Below are 12,840 nucleotides of genomic sequence, written 5' to 3' on the forward strand. Positions count from 1 at the left end.
ACTAAAAGATGAAGTAATACTCCCTTCTCCTGTCGGAAACTGCGTGGTTTCACAAAGACGTGCGCACGCATCAACAGATCTCCGCGTGAGAGGCATTTCTTAGACGGAGAAGGGCGTGGTCTCAAAATTAAAGATGAAAAATATGCAACATAACGCCAGCAGGGGTCACTCATAATTCATTAAATGAATAACAGACACTTTGCTGAAATACATAATGCACGGAATAGTTGTAATGCTGTATTATTAAAAAAACGTTGGGCCTGAATAAAACACAGCCGCTGACCAATCAGAATCCAGGAATGGAATTAGTATGCAACATATATGCAACCAAAGGACCCTAAGTATATTTCTGTGTTTACTATTTCTGGGGGAGTTTAGGACCCCACTAAGAGTGTGAGTGTGTGTGTGTGTGTGTGTGTGTGTGTGTGTGTGTGTGTGTGTGTGTGTGTGTGTGTGTGTTCTCCTGTGTGTCTATACTACTTTCAACACCTTTTCAACAGGATCTGCTTCACCTGGCGAGAAACTAGCTCAGGTGAGCAGACTGAACACTGCCTGCTAAAAGCCCTAAAGGGGCTCATTACAAGAGATTGGGCAACCCTGAGTGACGTTATACTTATTTTACTGGGTTGACGTGTGAGTTGTTGATTAATTTCCCTTAAAAAAAAAAAAAAAAAAAAAAAAAAAAGTTATGTTGACGCAGAAATTACATGATTCAGTTTTAAAATGTCAGGGTAGAAGATTGCTCTGTAATGAATTCTTCTGTTTTGGCATCCATTATTCTTGATACTTAACAAATTTTATTCTATTCAAGGAACGTGGTATCCTATATCAATAAACATAAAATTTTAATTAAAATTTAAAACAATTCTCATTCATTTATTCATCCAATGTAATACAAATGCATGAGCAAGCATAAAAAAAAAAATAAAAAAATAAAAAAATATATATATATATATATATATATATATATATATATATATATATATATATATATATATATATATATATATATATATATATATATAATGTATTCATTAGTATACGGTCAGAATATTTTTGTTAATTTGTTCAAATAAAGTCTCTTACACACAGTAAATGTTATATGTACGTCCAAAAAAAAACCCACAAAAAAAACTCCACGGTGGTAAATCTAATTTCCAAGCCTGAAGTGAAGGCAGTTATAGGTGTAGGGGTGAACGCGGGGTTAGGAAGTCATTTTGATAGAGTTTTCCATTGTAAAGTGTTTGAGCGACCCATACAAGTGCACAGCGGGTCAGGGGCATTTTGGGAAATGACAAAAGAGGGACGTCTGAATTAGGAGCTGAGTAACTTAGATTTGGGGTATCCATGGAAACACTGGTCGGGAACTGCAGGCAAGACTGGGAACATCTGCCTGCGTCTGCTTTCTGCTCAGCTTTCGTTGCTGAATGTAAAAGAGAAGAACCGGTTATCAGGAGACATTAGGAGACGTTTTTACAGCTTGAGTCAGGAGAGACACATTTGTTTTTATAGATGTTTTCTTTGCAGGTGAATCAGTAAAGTGAGGTTAAACTAAGGTAAGAGGCGGCTCCGTTGTTTTAGGGCAGGGGAGTATGGGAAGTGTGACATCACTAAAGAGTGAGTGTTTATCTGTGAACACATGACTTCGGGCGGACGCCGGCTAATACTGATGCATGATGTGGAATGAATAAAGTCAGAATAAAGACCCAACACAATAAAAGCGCTCTTTATGATTATCAAGGCTGCATTTATTTGTGAAATATTATTGCAATTTAAAATAGCAATAGCAAAACAGTTTTCTATTTTAATATAATTTAAAATATAGTTTATCACTACGAAGCAAGCCTGATTTTTTTAACATCATTAGTCCAGTCTTTTGGTGTCAATCGATTCTGCAGAAATCATATATGTTGATTTATAATCAATATTGCACTTGTTTTTTTCTTTGATTAAAAAAAAAAGTAAAAGTTTTAGGTCAGTATTTTTTTTTTTTTTTTACTAGAAATTAATACTTTTATTCAGCAAGGATGTGTTAAATTGCTGACAAATGTGGTAGATAATAATATTTCTATTTAGAATAAATGCTGTTTTTTTTACTATGAATCAAAGAAAAACATTCACAGGTTCCACAAAAAAATAAAGAAATATAATTTATTATGCAACAGCAAAACAATATTAGAAATAGCAATAATATTTCACAGTATTACTGTATTATTTTTAATCCGATAAACAAACAAAAGTATACTGATCACAAGCGTTTTGAATGGCGGTGCATAAAATGCTGACACATATATCCTTTTAAAACCCAAACCCAAAATGCGTTCTCTCGTCTTAGGAGAACTTTGATGAACTTTTTTTGACTACTGTGTAACTTTCAGCGATGTCTTATCACTAAGCTCTGCAGCAGTGCTTCAAACTCAGGGTTAGAGCTCTGCTCCGACTCCCAGGGAACATTACATCACTTTCGTTCACTGTCCAAGAAGACCTTTAAAACCCGTCTGCCTCTCTGCTGCATTACGGCCCTGTATCTCGGACCGGTGAGACGGGGCGGGGGTTTCCCAGGGGACGGGGCTGTATTTGGGGCAGGTGATGCGATCCGTCCTCCTCTCTACCCTCCAGAGAACAGAGACAGTGGGAACGCAGGGAGTTATGGGGCGGCTTTGTGCGGCCGTGGCATTGTGCGCCGGGGTTCCCAGGATCAAACTTCAAACATAACCTCCCCATGCTGCTGCACTGTTGTTACGCTGCACTCGCAGGACAACGAGAGCTAAGTACATTGGCTCTGAATGGAAGGAGGGAGACCAGCTCACTGAAACGCTGCTTGTGGAGCGGCGCTCACGCTGAAACGCCACGTGAATTAAATAAGCGCGGCTGATCCCGAGTCAGAAGTCCAGCATGTACGTCGTCGATACCATCTCTTTATGAGTCTGTGATTGTTTCGCATTTGCATGTATTTAAACAAGTGCAGTCTGAAAGATTTGGACACCGACTCATTATCGACGTTGCAGAATACTACAGTATTCAATGCATTGTGAACGTAAACTTTTACTTGTAATTTCACTTATTTATATTGGAAACCTATTTATTAAGCATTCGTGAAAGAGCAACATGTGTGGTCACACTTTGGCTAACTAATCATAAATTAACCTACATTTTGTGATATATATATATTGTAAACTGTTATTACACATGATTGATCATTGAGATATTGCTGAAATAAAATATAATCTAAATAGTAATATCAAAAAAGAGAATATAAATACAGCAATATAAATATTAAAAAGAGGAATGGAGGGTGGTAATAGAAATAACTAAAAGTAAACTAAAAATACATTTAAATAAGATTTTAAAAAATGTACTCAACCAAAAGTTTGGGGGTTTTTTTTAATATAAAACTAAAGGCTAATTCAAGGTATTATAAATAAATGATTATTTGCCTTAGCAAATAAAATGAACTAAAATTTTAAGTAAATAGCAATATTTAAAAAACGATTACTAAAAAAATGAAACAAAATTTAAATATAAAACAATAAGGAAATATTTCCTATAAGCTGAAACACACAAAACACTAATTTAAAATACTAAAACTGAAATAAGAGTAATGTTAAATAGCAACATTTTTACATGGAAAAAAAAATAAGCACATAACCAAATTTGGGCAAATTAAAGTAGCCTAAAATTTGCTATGAATCTGCAAGTTTTTAAGGAAATTGCGTCTTGGCAAATAATGTTTTAAACAGACAGTAAATAAATAATTTGCTGTTCATCTACTCACCCTCAGGCCTAGTGGTCCTTAACCTTAATATGTCAGTGACTGCAAAAAAAAAAAAAAAAAGGCATACCAAAAAACACAAAATTAATATTGAAGTATTAAGAAGCGGAACGATCAATACGTGTAAGTAACTGAATTTAATGCACAATATTACCTATCGTCGGTGCTCGGTTCGCGCATGCGCATATCAGCGGTCAGATCCGGTAAACAAAGAACCGGTTCAAAAGAAAGATTCGTTGAGTGAATTATTGAATCATTCGTTGAATGATTCGTCTAACTAAAATAAAAGCTAATTCAAAATATAATTAAAACTGTAATACATATATAAAACACCTTTGTTTTTAATTTGCATGCACTTTAATTTAAAACCACCAGACAGTCATAACAAGGTCTAAATGTAATGCAATGCAATGCGTCTGGCCGGGTTAACAGTGCTTGCTGTGTGGTTCTTCAGCAGGTTATAATGAAGTGCTGTGACTTTGTGATCAGTCTGGATGCTGCCAAGCACAGAATCGGGATCAGTTTGCCGCAGCTTTTGTCTGCTGCGTGTTTTAGGTTTCTCTCTCCAACAAGAGCGCAATAGCGGCTTCCTTCATTTTTAAACGACGCGGTTTGACGCGTTTCATGTAATAAGCCAAGATTGACAATAGCAGTTTATAATGGAGAGAATATAAAGGCTGCAACAATAGCACTTTATAGGTCTTCTCAGGCGTCTGATTTCTTTGTCATTCATCAGATAGAGCCTGAAATCAAACCGTGGGAAAGACAAAAACCCAGCTAAATGGACGAGCGGCTTTCAAAGTCATTGTGGAGGTGGAACATGAAACAAATTAATTTTAAAAAACAACAGCGCGTTTTCATTTGGGACCAGATGCAAACGCAAAAAAGCGCCATCTAGTGGACAAATGAGACATGCGCGTCCAAACTTTAGTGATGAAACTTGTGCATGGTATTTATTTTAAATACCGCCACCTAGTGGACAAATCAGGCAAAGAACACGATGTACCAGCCAAAAAATTTTTTTATTTATTTATTAGTTATTATCTACGATTAACATATTTTAAATATTTAAATATATTATTTAATATCCTTATTATCTTTATTTACTTCTTTTTTCCAATTTTGCTATGTCATTATTATATATTTTAAGATGGATTATATGTTGTACAACAATCATGTCACAAATATGTTACATTATGATCAGCACACAATTCCCAAATCCCATATTTTTGACATTACTGGGCTATTACTTATAAATAAAATAAACACTAAAATGTCACAAAATGTCACACATTAAATCCAAATAGTAGTATAAAAATTTATACAACTGAAAAAAGTACATAAAAGATGGTAAAATAAGCTATGATTAAAACTGAAATGATAAAAAAAGAAAAAGCTAATTAAAAATATTCATAAATACAAAATGGCAACCAGCTGTCTTGGAATACATAAAAATGGAAATACAAACTGAAACTAACGCTAAAATAAAAATAATTTAAACATAAAGAGAAATACATAAAAAACTGAAAAAAAGTACAAACAAATAAAAAAATCTCAAATTAAAGCTGAAAATGTAAAAATAAAATCCAAATATTAATAAATGGAAGAAGAAATAAGCGTTTAGGTTGAATGGCTAAAATTTTAAAAGCTAAAGAAAAATTAAGCTAAACAGTAATATTTAAAAAGAAGAAAGAACAAAAGCATATAAATATTTAAAAAAGATGAAACTAATAATTCTCATACTTCTATTTCTGACACACAAAATATTCAAAATAACGTTCCTCTGTACATTTTCATAGTTGAAAACAAATGCGAGGTAAAAAATGGGAAGGGTGAAATGCTGGTTTTATGATGACTTCTCTGTAGAGCTTTAGCCTGTGTGCTGTTAAAGGGTTTAGGACGAGAGGAGCAGATGGCTTTATCAGCTCTGCACCTGCTACGCTCAGAGAAGTGCCACAGTCGCCGAGCTGACTCCTTCCTTATCAAGACGATGAGCGTTCAGGACTGGCTCCAGTCTGCTGACCTGCTGCTCTCTCTGCTGCTGGACTCTCTGGACAACACAGACTATATGGAGGACTGGGATCTGTGCGTGAGGCTGCTGGAGCATCTGAGTTTGGATCTGATCGGTCAGGTGCAGTGCTTGCTGGAGGACCGGGTGGTGTGTGTCCAGCTTCTGGGCTCGCTGTGGGCAGATGATCTCTCCACCTGGGCTTTTCTGAACGTCTAGACCTTCGAGTCACCTTCCCAAACCAGAGGAGGAGGATTTTCCAGAAGATTTTTTACCTCAGCAAAGCTTCATGACTGACTCTGATATCTTAATAATCTGCTTAACATTCAAAAGGTAGACTTAACTAGCTGTGCGTTTTTTTTGACTGTTCTTAATACATAAAGTTAAAGATCGATGTACTCTATATATTTCTTTGGTGGTGTTTTTATTTTCATAATGCTTGTATGAAATACAAATAAAGCGAGGGATGTTTAATCATCTCATGTTTACCTCACAAAACAAAAAATAAATAAATACTGAATTAATAGTTTATTAAGTTTAAACACTATTTTAATGCCATTCGATTCATTATAAATGGTCCTATTAAATTATAAACTGAGGGATCTTTAAATGCTACATGTTTCTGTGTGCTAAAACTACAATTTACTTAAAACTCTTAAAAGTAAATAATTGTAAAAAACAAAAAAAACAAAACAACAACAGTAATGTGAAACAAATACTACATTATAAATAATTATAATTTAATGACTATTTTAAATGAAAATGATTTATTCAATAAAAATAAATAATGAAAATAAACTTTATGTGCTACTAATATAAAAATGTTTTTAAATGAAAATGAATGTAAAGACAGACGGACCTTTAATCCTTAATTTCCATGTTAATGCAACCAAATTTGACTTCATATAATGAAATAAAAAAGTATACTATTTTTTACTAAACGTAAAACGTGCTATACAAAATTATACATGAAAGTACTGCAAAATAGTGTTGACTAGCATAAAAGAGAAAGAAAAGAAAAACAGGTGTACGGAAAGGCAAAACTCGTCGATCTAAAACTACATTTCCCAAAATGCATCACTCGAGAAGGAAGTGCATCACTGCTCAGTTACGTGTCACGTCGGAAGGTTCTGTACAAAAATATCACTGGCTGCTTAATTTTTACCACGAGATGTGATCTTTCTTTGACGTCGGACCTACCCTCGTTCTTCAGATATCGTTCTTCAGATAGTGCCTGTTTGAACTCGTAAGTTACTGTCCAGTAATGGTGACGGTGAGAGAATGCATTGTGGCGGAAAAGTGCTCCGGTAGCAGTGACAGAACATCTTTGACTCTGTACTAATAATTACGCAATGATTACGTGTCATAAAATAAATCCAGCCACCGGTATTTTGCTATACTCAAATTTAACGACATAATTTCAACCTACCTATATTACAGCGACAGTCGTTTAAATAGTTTGACATCAGTTCAACTTGTGTTCCTGATAACGTACTTTACTTGTACTGTATTTTCTTTATTTTAGTGTTTAGCTAAAAAAACAGTATAAATGTAGTATAGTAATTTTGATTATATTAAGTTTTTATTTGAAGTATAAAGTATTATACATTTTATACTATATATATATATATATATATATATATATATATATATATATATATATATATATATATTATTATTATTAAAAAAATTCAGTTTTATCTATCACATTTTACTTTTCTTTTTCTTTTTTAAATCCAGTGGTCCTAAATAGGCTTCTCGGGATTAATGCAGAACTTAATTTCTTTTCTTTTGATTTTGAGGTAAAAGCTAACTTCTGTTTTCTTTCGTAGAGTCACACTTTTTGATTCATTGACAGACACATTCCTGCTAGTCTGGCTCCACTGAACTTATTATTATTATTAATGTCAATATTAGATGTGCATTTAATGAAGGTGCTCTTTCCAAACAGTGCCTGTGTTGATGGAGTGTCTCGTGCCTGTCTGACGGGTTTCGGTCAGGATGAGTGGCGTGGCGCTTGCGCTGGAGGTGGTGGTGGTCTTCTTCCTCGCGCTCTTCTTGCTCCACCGATATGGAGATTTTCGCAAGCAGCATCGGATGGTCCTGTTCGCCACTCTCCTCGCCTGGTTCCTGTGCTTCCTCATCGTCTTCATCCTCCCGCTGGACGTCAGCACGGTGAGAGTCCCTGCGTGTGTGGAGACTTAAAAATGTTCAATTCAGAAACATAAGAAGTGTGCTCTCAGTATGAATTTAAGTGTGAGCTAAATGCATTCATTTTCTATAAAAGTGTATGATGATTATGCAACGACTGTAATTAATTATGAAGTTACTGTGCACAACTGTACATTTCAGAGAATTTGTCCTTACGCCTTGCCTCAAAAACATCTCAAATCAGAGCAGAAATTCATAAATTATCAGCATTAAATGTTGCGTACAATGCAAATTAAAAATCTTTTTTGTCACAAATTTGTAACACATACAAATATCTAAACATGCTTGAATAAAGGTGTACATTTATGTAAAATGCTGATGACAAATTGTATAATGCTTATGATCAAAACAAGAACCATTATCAGAAAAATTCAAAAGGGAAACAAAGTAACATTCTTTTTTTTGAAACATCAATTTTTTCTATTTGTTCTTCTTTGAGCATAAACCCACTTTATTTTTTATTTGAGCTTTTTTTGTAAAATGAACTAAAAATGAATGAAGAGCTGTTATATTTTCTAGCTTTAAAGTGTTGCTTTTACAAGACAATATGGTCTCTAAATGTAACGCAATTCATTTTCTTGACTTATAGCTTATAGCACGTTTTTAAATAAACCATTATAAAAACCTGCAGAAACCCCATGTCTATAAAAAAATCATAAACAATAGAATTTCACTACTAGGGAAAATGTTTGCATTTTTAATGAAGGCATTTAACATGTGCTCTTATCTAGAGCCATTTACAAAACCTGTTTTATTGTATGCATGGCTGCCATGATCGACAGATGGCAAGCATGCAATTCAAAACATTTCTTGCAGGGAAAAAAAGAGATGTCTAAGCACATAAAAAGTGTCAAGCAGTCTGATTTTGCTTTCTTATTCTTAATCCTCACGATGCTTTGCTTCCACAGACCATATATAACCAGTGTAAGAAGGATAATCAAGTCAACCTGGTGCCGAGCAAAACTTCCAATCGTGATAATTCCTCCAACTCTTCGGTATTTCCGACACAAAGGTAAACAGGCTTACTTTGTTGTAATGATTAGCACTAGGAAGAACTATCGCCGTGAGGTGTATTTAAACACTGTTGTACAAATAGTGCTAAGACTTTTTATGTTGAGGTAACATGGTTAATATGGTTATACATTAACTTTTCACCATCGTTCCACCTTCTCCTGATTATAGGCTCCCAAAGACGTGCCATAAGCCTTGGAGTTACATCCCAGATGGAATTCTGCCTGTTTTTTGGAGGGTGGTGTACTGGACGTCACAGTCCCTGACATGGTGCGAGAGAAATTATGTCATTCTTTCTTCACAGTTAAGAGCAAGTTGGCAGGTCTGCCATGAGCTCTGATATTGTGAAACGATGTTTTAACAAAAAACAGAGCGAGAGCGCACAGCAATTAGGCAAAAGCTCAATGTGGGTGCTCCACCAAACAAGAAATATGACAAAAGTTCAAAGTAGGCACACCAAGGCTCCAAAAGTAGAAATGTATTTCATTATGACATCTGATGAAGGCCGTATAGGCTCGAACGCCACCCGTCACTTTTTGGAGCAGTGGTGTGCCTCACTTGGATCTTTTTGTCATAAATGATTGACTTCTCTATTTATGATGAATCACGCAGGTACTGGGCTACTCCGCTACCTACCCAAACCAGTGTTAAATAGTCAGAATATAAACACTTATTATAGGTGTACCATAGTGATTCAGGACAAGCCAAAAACACAATTTTGTAAAATTGATTCATGTGTACTCTATACATTTTATAAATGTTGAGGGGAAAAAAAAGGTACGGACTGCAGCTTTACAATAGCGACGGTCAAATCATGCAAAAGTATTTAGTCATGCAAAAGGACTTAGTTAATTAACTTTATTATTTATTAACCTTTAGTAAACTAACCTTTTTTAATAATCGCAGTGATTTAGTTTTAATTCTGTATTGTTTCTTCACAGTACTTTATGGAATGTGTAGTTTATAATTTAATAATGATATATAGTACTTTGAATTAAAATGATTAACCTTCCAGCTAGTTAGTTAGAAGTTTTAGAATGTTTACTCAAATTTTCTTAAAGGAAATGAATAGGCAAACACCTTCTAAAAAAAATTGGGTTGCAAAAAAACTCTACTAGTGACATGCTAGCATTAGTGACATGAAATCATTTCTGTTTTAAGGCTCTTTTTTTAAATGACAGGTTTTGTTTTGTGCGCAGGCTCTTGATTCCCTTCATGCAGTCGTACGCACGTTCAGGAGGCTTTTCCATCTCCGGAAAGATAAAAACAGCTCTGATAGAAAACGCTATTTATTACGGCACATACCTGCTCATCTTCTGCTCCCTGCTCATCTACGTTGCCGCCAACTGGCGGCATCTCACCTGGTGTGTGTCTCGCCTCATCTTTCCATTTCGTCCAATCACAGCCCTCCTTTATAGCGTAGACCGATACCTAGTAACATTTATTATTCAACTGTGTTTTAAGGTCAGACTTGCGGACGATCGGCATTACCGCCGCCAACACCTGGGGCCTGTTCCTGCTGGTGTTGTTGTTGGGATACGGCCTGGTGGAAATCCCTCGCCCTATTGGAGGGCGCCGTGCAAAGCTGCGGGCAGCTGCTGGCAAAGACGTATTTTAAAGCAGCAAAACTGATGACGGAAAAGCAGATGCCGAGGAAAACCTGGAAGACGTCATGGAGGTGAGATCGTCAGTTATCTGATCAAAGTTCATGCATCATCTTATCCAAAAATAAGTGCATACTTAAGTGTCCACACTTTTACAGGATGTCAAAACAGTAAATGAGACGATCAAATACAATCATCCACTACGCAAATCCATTGACACTATTCTGAAAAGGTAAATGTAATGTAATCTAAATCCTAATGACTGTTCATGTGTAAAGAGGGCATATAAACAGCCTCTGGTCTTTCTCAGTGTCCTGTAGAATACCAGGAAAAGATGGGCAGGAACATGGATCGATTATGAGGACTTTGATGACAAAGGAAACCCTTTATCCTAGTAAAAAGTTTAGTTAAATTACATAAACAGGTAATATATATATATATGTTTAAAATCGTGTTTGTGTGTGAGTGTTTATGAGGCGTTAATTAGCAAAAATTGAAAACTAATATATAATGTATGTGTAAACAATAAGGTCCGCTTTGCATTGTGCCTAACAACGCTGTTCAGCCATGATTTATTCACGATACAGCACGCCTCTCGCACCTTACTGCTTTATATAAAACGGACAGTAAAAAAAATATTAAAACTAAAAATATAGGTATTGAAATGCTACTTTTTTGGAAGCAAGTTCGTTATATGCAGAGAGAAATGAACATTTAATTCACGTGGCAACAGCAAAGGAGAATTGCTCACTAAAATAGATTTTGTAGATAGATTTGTGAACAATATTTAAGAGAAATAGGCCTTTGTGTACATAGAAAAAGTCTTAGATCTTTGAGTTCTGCTCATGAAAACTGGGGCAAAAACAAAAGAGTTGTGCTTATAATTTTGTTCAGTGTACATAATAAATATACACAGTACACATACATACATTATGTAAACACAAAAACTCCTTTTTTTGGATGCGATTAATCATTTGACAAACACTGAGATAATATATATGAAGAGTTCAGATGCAAAAAGTATATCTGACATTTTTCTTTAAAATTAGCATTTATTTTTGGCTACTTTGTAAGAGTTTCATGTAAGTGTAAGTGTTGGTATATATATATATATATATATATATATATATATATATATATATATATATATATATATATATATATATATATATATAAAATGGCTGATATGCAATAGAATCACATTTTTCTAATATCTCCTGTCAGGTGATCTATGCTGTTCAGAGGCATAACTGCACACAAGTTCAGTGGCAGATACTATTGACTCCAGGCTTTTCACTTCTAGAGGATGTGGCCAAAATGAGACGAGCCCCACCCACCAGTTCTGTTCACAGCTTCCTCACTGCAGAACCACCTGGATGGATCAGCAAGTACCTGTACACACCCACCATGGGTAAAAAAACATTCATGAATACATTCAAACTCTCTTAGGCAAAAATATCTTTCTTATCTGACTACAATAACACCTTTAAAGCACGCAGGGCTGTTCACAATGAGCGCACCAACAAAGAAGACTACAAAACAATGCATTCCCATTCACACCCGCTTTTGTCTTTTGTAGGTTATTTTTAATGCACAACAGATAAAGCGCTCAGTATGAAAGGTGTATAGAAAGCTTTGATGTACAATCTGTGCAGCAGAACTAAATGGAGCCTGCCTATAAGGTCCATTCGATTAAATAATCTTGCTCAATCTTTTCTTGAATGTATGCTTTACTTGGGTGGTATCAAACCCTTTTTTTTAGAAGAACACTTATAAAGCCAAAGTGTTGCACAAAAACACACAAATCTAGCAAGATTGCAATGTTTGTGGAACAGTCTTTTTAAAGAATACTAACAGATATGTCATGAGTTTTATCATCAAATGTCAAGCCGCTTAAAGGCTGCTTACCGAGCTGTGACCCTACAGTAAAAGGTTGTCTAACCAGAGCAATTAAAAAAATGGTTGCCACTGGAGGAGAGGCTGGCTATGCTGAATCAATCAGCAGCCTATAAAATGTTCAGCACTTCAATTAAATATTAATTTTGGATTGACCTAGTTTCATAGTCTACGCTGAAAAAAATTATGTTTTATAATACAAGTAACAGACATTTCTTGCTTATAGCAGGTTTTAATTTATGGTACTTCTCATTCATTTCAGTGGCATCCATGTTGTGTATTTGACGGGTCACACAACTCTTAGAGAAATTCAGTGACGCCAAGGCTGTAATGCGATT

The 12,840-nt window shown here is 35.0% G+C and overlaps 1 pseudogene; it reads left to right on the plus strand.

The window, feature by feature from the left end:
* The first annotated feature begins 6,627 nt into the window (after positions 1-6,627).
* LOC122345131 overlaps positions 6,628-12,840 on the plus strand; it is a 10,241-nt pseudogene continuing 4,028 nt past the window's right edge.

This window comes from Puntigrus tetrazona, chromosome 5 (assembly GCF_018831695.1).
Source record: "Puntigrus tetrazona isolate hp1 chromosome 5, ASM1883169v1, whole genome shotgun sequence".
Taxonomy (NCBI): Eukaryota; Metazoa; Chordata; class Actinopteri; order Cypriniformes; family Cyprinidae; genus Puntigrus; species Puntigrus tetrazona.